Consider the following 10,167-nt stretch of genomic DNA (forward strand, 5'->3'; position numbering starts at 1 on the left):
ACCCTTCAGTTTGTCATGATCAATTCATCAAGGGTGCTCGTTATCACCCCTGCTATACGTGCTTGCGATAGAGCCATTTTTGTGCAGGCTAAGGATGAATCCGGTCCTACACGGAATCACTTTGCCAGGTGTGGATGCCCAGGTAAAGTACTCTACCTATGCCGACGATGTAACTGTGCTTGTAATGAGCAGTGCTGAGATTAGTCTCGTCGGTGTAGAAATCAGATTGTATGAAATGGTAACAGGGGCGAAAATTAACTGCGACAAGTCTTCGGGTTTGCGCATCGGTGCCTGGAGGGATATGCTCCTTCAGGGACCCTTTAGTTGGAGTGACAGGCCTTGCAAGATACTCAGCGTCTGGTTTGGTCCTGACCTCCAGCTGGAGAAAAATTGGTCGGAGGTTCTGAAAGCGGTTCAATCCGCAGCTGCGCTGTGGATCAGTAGAAACCTTTCATTAAAGGGGAGAGCGGAGGTGTGTAATACCCACATCTATCCAATCTTCATTTATCGTCTATCAGTGCTTCCAATCCTGTCAGATACACTGCTATATTTGCAGAGGGCTCTTTTCAACTTTTTATGGTTTGGAAGGGTCCCTATGGTCTGTCGTGATGTCTGCTACATACATCCTTCTGAAGGCGGTCTAGGTATGCCAAATGTGGAGATTCGGCTCCACACACTATGGCTCTACTACCTAAATCGAATATGCACATAAGACAGGGAAAACAGTGGCCTCTGGATGGAGGACACCAAGAAAGCCTTTCCGGCTTTGAGAGGGGTGCACCAGTCCGAGGGGGAGGTACACAGGTTGCCCCGAGGTGAAACCCCTTCTACCGCAAGTGCCGGCGCACACTGAAGTTCCTCTTAAGAGTTAAGGAAAGCCTCTCCAACACTCTGCTGTTGTCTCAAAAGGCATTATATCGGGTGTTAGTGAGGGGATCCGTAAGGGATGTTATTGGTGAAGGGCTCCCTTTGACGAAGGGGCAGCTCTGCTCAATCTAGCCTTGGGCGCCTGGGTCGGGATGCCTCACTAATGACGAGGCATCCTTGACCTGGCTGGTAATTCAGGATGCTCTCTGGGTTGGTAAGAGACTTCACTCAGCTGGCTTGACAGTTTTGTCTATTTGTAAATGGTGTGGCGATGAGGTCGAGACTTTATGTCACGCCTCCGTCTCTTGTCGCATCGTGGTGCTGCTGATTAAGTCTGTTGCAGGTCTCATGGTCCGCATACTGAACATATCATCATTAACTTTGGTTCCTATCAATGTATGTAGCAATTGGGCTCCGACAACGGATAGGCTTAGAAAAGAATTGTTTGACCTTGCTAGCAGTGTTGAGAGGTGTTATCTGGAACACACGCATGAGAGTGGTCTACGGATCTGAGGACTTCGCTCCCCTTGACCTTATACGAATCTTCCGTTATCATTTGAAGAGTCGTATCAAGGCCGAGAGAGTTAGACTCTCTTCGTCAGACTTTGTTGAAAGGTGGGTGTCAGTTGCACGTGTGTGTCGGGTGAGAGAAGCAAGTCTTGACTGGTTCTTGGATGTTCCTTAGGAAAAGAATCTTGGGTAGCAGAAACGAACGTCAGCTCTGACTCGTTTTAAGTCCAGAGTAGGTCACGATTTAGGTAAGAGTAGGATCATTTTTTAGGCTCCTGTGTTCATAACCTAACTAGTGTGTAATAGAGATCATTAGGCCCCTTTTAAGTTTGTCCCGTTTTTTTTTTTTTTTTGTTTTTTTTAGTCCTATTCCCCTCCCTAATTAGGTGACAGATCGCTTAATTCGCCAGAGATGCGGGTTCCCTTTCGAAGTTTTTGTAAAAGGTGTTTAAATAAAACGTTCCGACCCATATAACCTTTTCAACTGGCGAATCAGCGCACCTGTCACAGTTTAGTAACAGGGGGGTCTTTTGTTACTAACATTGTAAATACTTCATTTTATCTTTGTATTATAAAATTTTTATATCCCAAACCCCCATTTTTTTCTTATGGGTTTTAATTAGTTTATCACGGTATGATGTTCTTATGGTGACTGACAAAGGATGTATACGCTGATGGATGTATAGTATGAATGTGGTATTGTGGTGAAAGTAGAGGGACAGTAGGAGGAACTAGTTAGGTTAGATTAGTTAGCTTTAGACAGAGAAGACCGTCCTCCCCCTCCCCCATGGTCGGCCTTGTGCCAAATTTTTCTAAAAGTTTTGTATTTTTTGAAAATAAATATATACCCCTATTAGGAGTCAAAAACTTTTTACACACACCCTTTTTTGATATAATGGAAAAATCATTTCGGATTCAATTTTGGTTTCACTTGAGAAAAGGAAAGAAAAATGAATAAATAAATAAAAATAAATGAACAAAGAAAAATAAACCAGTAAAATAATTGTTTTTTTTTTTTCTTCTGGTTTTGGGGGAATTTGTCTGTATTCTCATTGGTCAAAAAGAATTATTAATATATTGGTATAATGTGTGCAAAAAGAAGCCATTTTTTTTTTTTGCTACATATAAAAATAAACATTTTTTTAAATATATATAAACATACAAATAGAATACTTTTCAAATATATATAAACATATGCACAAAAATTCACAAATATACATTTTTTGTTTTGTTTTAACAAATGTTTGCCCCCCCCCAAAAAAAGAGATACAAAAAGAATTAGTTGACAAATAGGAAGTTTACAAAAGGGTTTTAACAAGTGGCTTTTTTTTTTGTAACAAAAACTGGAAACATTATGTTAGGTATTAGTTGGTTAATTTGGTTAGTAAGGTAGAAATGGTCGCAGTTTAACGTCGTGCCCGGGACAATTTACAATTTTTTTTGGGGGGGGGTGATTTTAACTGTTCATGCTTCTCCTTTTGGGTTTCTGAAAAGAGATTTATTCATAATTAGATTCCAAAAAGTTCGGTTAGCTATGAATTTTGTTTCGGTTCCTATATTTTTATTTATTTATTTTATTTTATTTATTTCGACGGGAGTTGAATGCGGCTTACAATCTTGCATTCCGAACTTGAGCAGAATTTTTTCAATGTATCGCGATTGGTTCATAGTTATAGTTTCATTTTCACAGGTAAATTTTATACCGAAGAACCATGACAGTCGTCCAAGATCGGCAATTTTAAATTTTTTATTTAATTCATTTTTAACATCTTTTAAAGTGTTGTCACAGTTTGAGGCGAGTAATATATCGTCAACCCAAAAAACCAAAATCAACAATTTATTACCCACATTTTTGGTATACATGCACGCGTCTACGGAACATTGTTTGAATTCCTGTTCTATTCAATAATTATGGAGTGTTAAATTCCAATTGTGTGCATTTTGTTTTAGTCCATATAACGATGTATTTAATTTCCACACCCAATTTTTATTTTTCATTTTAAATCCCACTGGAGGGTAAATGTAGATTTCACAGTCAATCAATCGGAGCATTTAAGTAAGCATTTTTTACATCCATTTGATGTATTTTTAAATTGTATAGAACGTCAACTTGTAATAAAATTCTAATTGTCGTTAAATTTGTCGTTGTTGAAAATGTTGCACAATATTCCACTCCAGAAATTTGTGAGAAACATTTTGCCACAAATCTTGCTTTAAAACTTTCACAGCCAGAAGCTGTGATTTTTTTTTGAAAAAACCAGCCTGAAGAAATCATATTTTTATCTGTTGGTTTTGCCACTATTTCGTCTGTGTTATTTTCAGATAAAGCTTTCAATTCGGATACCATAGCTTGTTCCCATTCTTGGTGATTTTCTGAATAAATCGCCTCATTATAACTTTCCAGTGCGCTGTTCAACGAATAACAGTAATCCACAGCGTAATCTTGTATCTTTTCAATTTGTAAGAAGTCTGGCCTTTTTCTCTCCCTTATTGGGTATCGACGTGTTTGGTTACTATTTTCGTCAGAAATACTGTAATTGTCGTCGTTATTAATATTTTCATTGTTATCGATTAAGATGCTAGGCAATATTTCACGTTTTTCATCCACTGGACCGCCATTTTTTAAATTTATCATTGAATTCTACACATTTAACCCTTTTTATGGCATTTTAAGCTGCAAAGTAGATTAAGTATGCCGGACTATTTTTATCGTAACTACGAAAGTACCTTTTTCGCTTTAGTTTAGTGGTGTTTTCTATAAATGCAAAACAATCAGAACCAAATAGATGCATTCTATTCATTTTAGGTTTTACACCGCAAAACGCTTCATACAGCGTTTTTCCTAGCCTCTTATTGAACGATCTATTTCTGATATATGCTGCTGCTGCTGCTGCTGCCATTAAAGCGTATGTCCATATGCGCTAATTTCGATTCGATAAGAAGGCATCTTGTCATCTCAAAAAGGGTTCACCGTGCCCTTTCAGCGGTGCTATTTTAGAAGGGGGGAGTACGGCGCCGATTTCTCGTGTTTAATACGGTGGTTAATTAATAGAAGTTCAATGTCTTTACTAGTAAATTCAGTCCCATTGTCTGAGCGAATACATTTTACTGAACCGTACGGGGCAACATCAACTATATATTTCTTAGTGGCAAGCACAGTGTCGGATTTGTTTTTTTTAGAAAATAAACCATAATTAAACCGGAAAAATCATCAATAAAGTTCAAAACGTACCTTAGATTGTTTCTCCCTATCGGGCTCATCGGACCTACTAAGTCACAAAGCACAAGTGAGAGAATTTTCGTAGCTTTTTTGTCTGGCGTTCAGCTTATATCTTTTGTCATTTTCCCCTGTGCACACACATCACAAATTGGGAGATCATCTGAAGGTATTATTTTCATGCCTTCGACTACATTTGGTAATTTTTTAATATCAGCTGTATTGCAGTGTCCTAGAATGTTATGCCAGGTTTCCAAGTCGTGACAGGCAGTTTTTGAGGGAACCATATGTTTTAAATAATATAGTCGGCCATTTTCTTTAATTTCAAATACAGTTCCATTGGGGTATGTCAATTTTGATGTATTTTGGCCAAATTGTATATTCGCACCTTGTTTAATTGCAGCCTGCACGAAAATATGTCTTGCTTAAATGTAGGTATGAACAGAGCATTTTTTAGAATACAGTTACAGATTTCGCCTTTATTATTTTTTAGGGATATTTTAGCATCGCCTCTTTTCAAGACTATATCATTTATTTGACTACCGTCGGCAAGTTCGACAAAATGACTTTGTGGATTAAAGTTTGAATCAAAATTAATAAAATCAGATTCCTTGGTGATAACATGCGCTGTAGCACAACAGTCTACAAGGAGATTTTTACCGTTTGTGGTATTGTCAAGTTACATGTGAATAGAAATGTATGTTCTTCCTCAAAGTTCTCAATGTTTTTTACGGAGTCCATTTTAGAGCTTTTATATCAACATTGGAAACTTTTGTGGTTGGGTCGTCCACAATTATAGCAGATAATTTTATTCTTTTTCTTGGGAAAATTACTTTTGGAGAATACGTTGCGGTGAGGTACATAATTTGGTGGTGTCTGCTTTCGAGAAGCATTTTTGAACTTCATAATATTGCTGGAGTTATTATTGTCCACGAGCATACGATTAGTCTCTTCATAACTGCGCAATGCCACTTTAAATTCGCTGAAATTTATGGGTTTGTCTTTCTGAGTTGTTGTAAATGGTTTAAAATTGGCTGGAAGTCCCTTGAGAGTCATTGATATCAACAAGCTATCGCTTATTATTTCACCTGAGAGTTTTAAGCCATTAGTGGTTGTTTCTGCCCTTATAACGTAGTCAGTAATCGTTTCATCCTCGTTACGTTTCAGAGACGTTAGTTCTGTATATAGGGGTATTATTTTCGGTTTCCCTTTTGATAAATAATGTTCTCTTAATATGTTCAATGCTTTCTTTCCATTATCCAATGCGTCTCTTATAATCAGAGACAGACTTCTATCGTATGTAAGTTGCATGAGAAGATGTGGTCGGTTATTAGGTCTACTGCTGGGTGTGCAGGTACCGTGGTGTAGAGGGCAACTACGTCGAGGCTGAAGGCATATTTACCTCGTTTTAGTTGTTGTGGTTGGAGGGTGTTTAGACGGCGGAGTACTTCGTTGGAACTGCTGACGTGTCCGGAGAAGGAGGAGAGTAGAGGTTTAAGTAGTTGAGAGAGTAGCCAAGAGATCGTATATAAGGGCCCTTCAATGTTTGCAACTATCGGTCTAATTTTCGGGGTTGTTGATTTTTTGTGTGTTTTAATGAGATTGTAAAAAGTGGGGAGTCTGCTGTTTTTAGTAGTGAAGTTCTGCTTGTATTTGTTGGGGAGTTTTCTAACTCTACATATGTCGGCCCATGCGATGTTGATGTTATTTTCGATTTGCGTGGATGTAGTGCTAGTAGCTGGGGTGTATAATGTATCGTTGCTTAGGTGTGTGAGTGCAAGGTGGTCGTATATGTCTCGAGCTATGACGCAGAATTCCTTACCCAGGCAGGTAAACAAAGTCTTTGCACTTGAGGCTCTTAAGTGTGCAGCGTTGTTTATATGAGATGTTTTGTATAACGCTTCCTTGTTCGTCTTTTATGATGTCGAATATCTTTCGTTTTAATCTTGCAAGCTTAGTGTCTAGTTCCTGGTCTTTTGGTGGAGGATGTAATGGGTGGTCTAGCTGATATACGGGGAAGTCATTGGTGGTGTGCTGTGTTTTAGTGTTGTTGTTGGTAATCCATTTCATCCATTTTAGGTGGTAAGCCGCTCTGACGAAGTGTGTTTCTATGTTGAACAGGATGTTATTGTTTACTGTTTGAGTGATGATGAATTTGGGTCCAAGGCTAAGAAGGTCTTTCTCTTTGTGTGTGAGGGAGTTTGTGAGGTCTGTGACTTGGGTGTGCGTTTCTTGTGTTGTTTAGGCGCTGACCCTGGTGTCTTCTTGTCTGGGAGTGTGTGCGGGTTTGTGTTTACGTAGTAGCCACGTGAATTTATTTTTCAGTCTTTTTTTTCGATTTGTAGGGAGTAGTAGTAGCATTTATTTATGGCTGTCGTTATTTCGTGAATCGTAGGTTCGTGTGTTGTGGTCAGTTCAGGCCTAGTGGTGTTGAATTCTTCAATAAGTCTGTGAAGTGTATGGTGGAGATGTTGTAAGAGTTTCTTCATGCAGAACGTTTGGATGAAATTTCTTGATGGTTTGAATTTCGTTAGACGGAGGAACGTCGGAAGGTGTAAGTTCTTGATAGCGTTGGGGAGAATCTTGTGCTTGATGCAGCGTTTGATAAAGTTTATTTGGCATCCGGTCCTAGCATGCTTTTCGGAGATCTGAAACAGTTTTTTGGTTGTTGCAAACTCTGTCTGGCTCAGACTAAGGGATAGGATTGATATGTAGTTTGCTTGAAGCATTGTGTGGGATAGGTGTGTAAAAGAGATTTAGAAGGCTGTCACAATGCGAGGAATGAATTATAGTCGCTGTTGGTAAGAGGAGACGAGAACAAGTGGTGATTTACAAATCAATAAGTACATACATATATATATATATTTTATTATTTTTTTATATATATATATATTTATTCAGTTGTATGGTAAAATGTCTTACTTGTAATTCCATGCGACGTATTCCATTATTAATTTCGGGAAAAATTTTCCCTTTTCAAATGGTGTGCGTAACAGGTCGGTTCAAAGCATGCTGGATTGAAGGGCCGGAAGTTGTGTAGCTATGTGAGGCCTCGGGGCAAATGTGAGTAGGGGATTTATGTATGGTATGATTAGGTAATTAACATGTTTATAAATTTGCTATTTTTATTTGTCTTTATTTTTATTTTATTCATTTTTTTTTTTTTTTTTGGTTTATAACTTGTTTTAGCGTGAGCTTTTTTTATTGTTCTCTGTTATGTTGTCTTTATCATTATTACTATTATTTATTTATTTTTTTTTATTTTTTTTTTTTCTGCTGATGTGTGGGTGTCTCTGCTTTTCTGGGTCACTTAAGTCACTGCTGGGCTGCGTCCGGTCGGCTACTGTAGGGGCGGGATGTGAAAGATATATATATATATATATATATATATATATATATATATATATATATATATATATAACAAAATTTTATTGACAAAAACGAAACAATTGAATTTTGAACAAAAAAATCAATTTGGTAGACTTTTTTTGTATTTTTTGTACGTAAATCCAACTTACCGTTCACTACGTATCTCCATGGCGATGTGTAAAACGTCAGTAATAGTACACATTTTAATAGTGACGTCATCATTTCGTGTGATTGTGTTAATTTCTATGGATAAGTGTTCGCGTTATAATTATTAATTAAGTAAGGTTTTTATTTTTGCTCTGAATAAAAAATAATATAAAACTTTTATAAAACAAATACATTTTTATTAACGAACTAACTACACAGACTAAAGTTCATAAAATAATATTAATTTTAACATATTCTGTTGACACATGTATTTAAAAATAATGTTCTTTACAAGCCTCCGTACATTTTTGAAAAAAAAAAACGCCTAACATAAGAACAACCCAACCCTCTATCAGTTTAAATAATAAAATCCAAACGAAGTTTTTTAAAGTTGATTTTGGATTTACAATTTTTATTATCTCAAGTCTTATATTCTTTTATATGAATATATATTTTTATTATTGGAAACCTGTTATTAAAAAATCCATTTAAACTTCATATCGCGTAATATTAGAATTTAATATCATTTAAAACTTTTTAAAAATAGTTATTTTTAGAATTGGTTTTTGTTGTTGTAATTCGAATAATTATATTACCAAGAAAAAAATATCCAGAAAGTGTTTTTTTTTTTGTTTTTTTTTAACATAATATTGAATTTATGTCCAATTTTATTTACAACTAAATAACAGGATGTTTTATATATATATATATATATATATATATATATATATATATATATATATATATATATATATATATATATATATATATATATATATATATATATATATTACTATTTTTTGATTATTTGATCTTTTCAGCTTTAAAAAATGTTGAAACTTTTATCAACTCACATTTATTTTGCTTATTTTTCGGACCATGGAATATATAGGGGGGTGTAGAACATTTAAAAAATATATTTGCGCTAATATATTTAACAAAACATACTTTTAATATGCAAGTTTATTTAATAATGATTGAATATCGAAAATTTCAGGAAAATATGATTTTTATTTGATTTTTACTAGAATTTTCAAACTAACGGCTTAAAAAAACGTCACTAGGAACGTTGATAATGTAAACACGATTTTTGTCTCGCATTTTCATTATTTTTGTATGCTGTAAAAAAAAGTTTTGGGTGTGTATTACTGTACACATAGATTCGAAAAAGTTGTCAAAAAACAAATATATAACAAATAAATGTTATCAAAGGCAAGATAAGTTACTTTTCTACCTAACTGGATATATTTTTCGTGTTTTTACTCAATGTAACATGTTTATTCAGCTCGAAAACTATACAGTGTTTACCGATGTATTGGAACATTCAAGATGGAGTCTGATTCTCTCTTGAACACGGTAAGTTTGGGAAAAGATGCTATAAATAAAAAAACCGGATAAAATACTGTTAGAAACTCGCTCAATACATGTTACTGTGACATAGGTTGACATATATTCGGCGGGTTTTTAATAGTATTTTGTATAGTTTTTTATTTATAACCCCTTTTTCCAAATTTACGGTGTTAAAGAGGGTGTGAGACGCCATCTTGAATTTTCCAATACATCGGTAAACACTGTATGTTTTTCGAGCTGAATAAATATGTTACATTTAATAAAAACACGAAAAATATATCCAGTTTGGCAGAAAAGTAACTTATCTTGCCTTTGATAACATTTATTTGTTATATATTTGTTTTTGACAACTTTTTCGAATCTATGTGTACAGTAATACAAACCCAAAGTTTTTTTTTTTTTTTAAATATTAGCAGTTTATTTGATGCTTTTTCTATTAAACGGTAAAAAAGTTAGGATGATAATATCAAATTACAATTACATCGTGTTACATATAGCGGGGTGGGGGTTAAAACTGTGGCGAGCGTTGGAGGTACCTACCGTTCACATTGGAAATATCGACTTTTATAAGTTTTCGAGTTTTACTAAAGTACCATTACCGTAATGCCGCCTCTGTTGTTATATTAACTTAAACTGATTAATAATAATGATGATTAAAAAAACAAAATTGTTTAAATAGTCGGATAAATAAATAGACTAATTAGGCG

This window comes from Euprymna scolopes, chromosome 46, assembly GCF_053919585.1.
Source record: "Euprymna scolopes isolate OS-2025 chromosome 46, ASM5391958v1, whole genome shotgun sequence".
NCBI classification, from domain to species: domain Eukaryota; kingdom Metazoa; phylum Mollusca; class Cephalopoda; order Sepiida; family Sepiolidae; genus Euprymna; species Euprymna scolopes.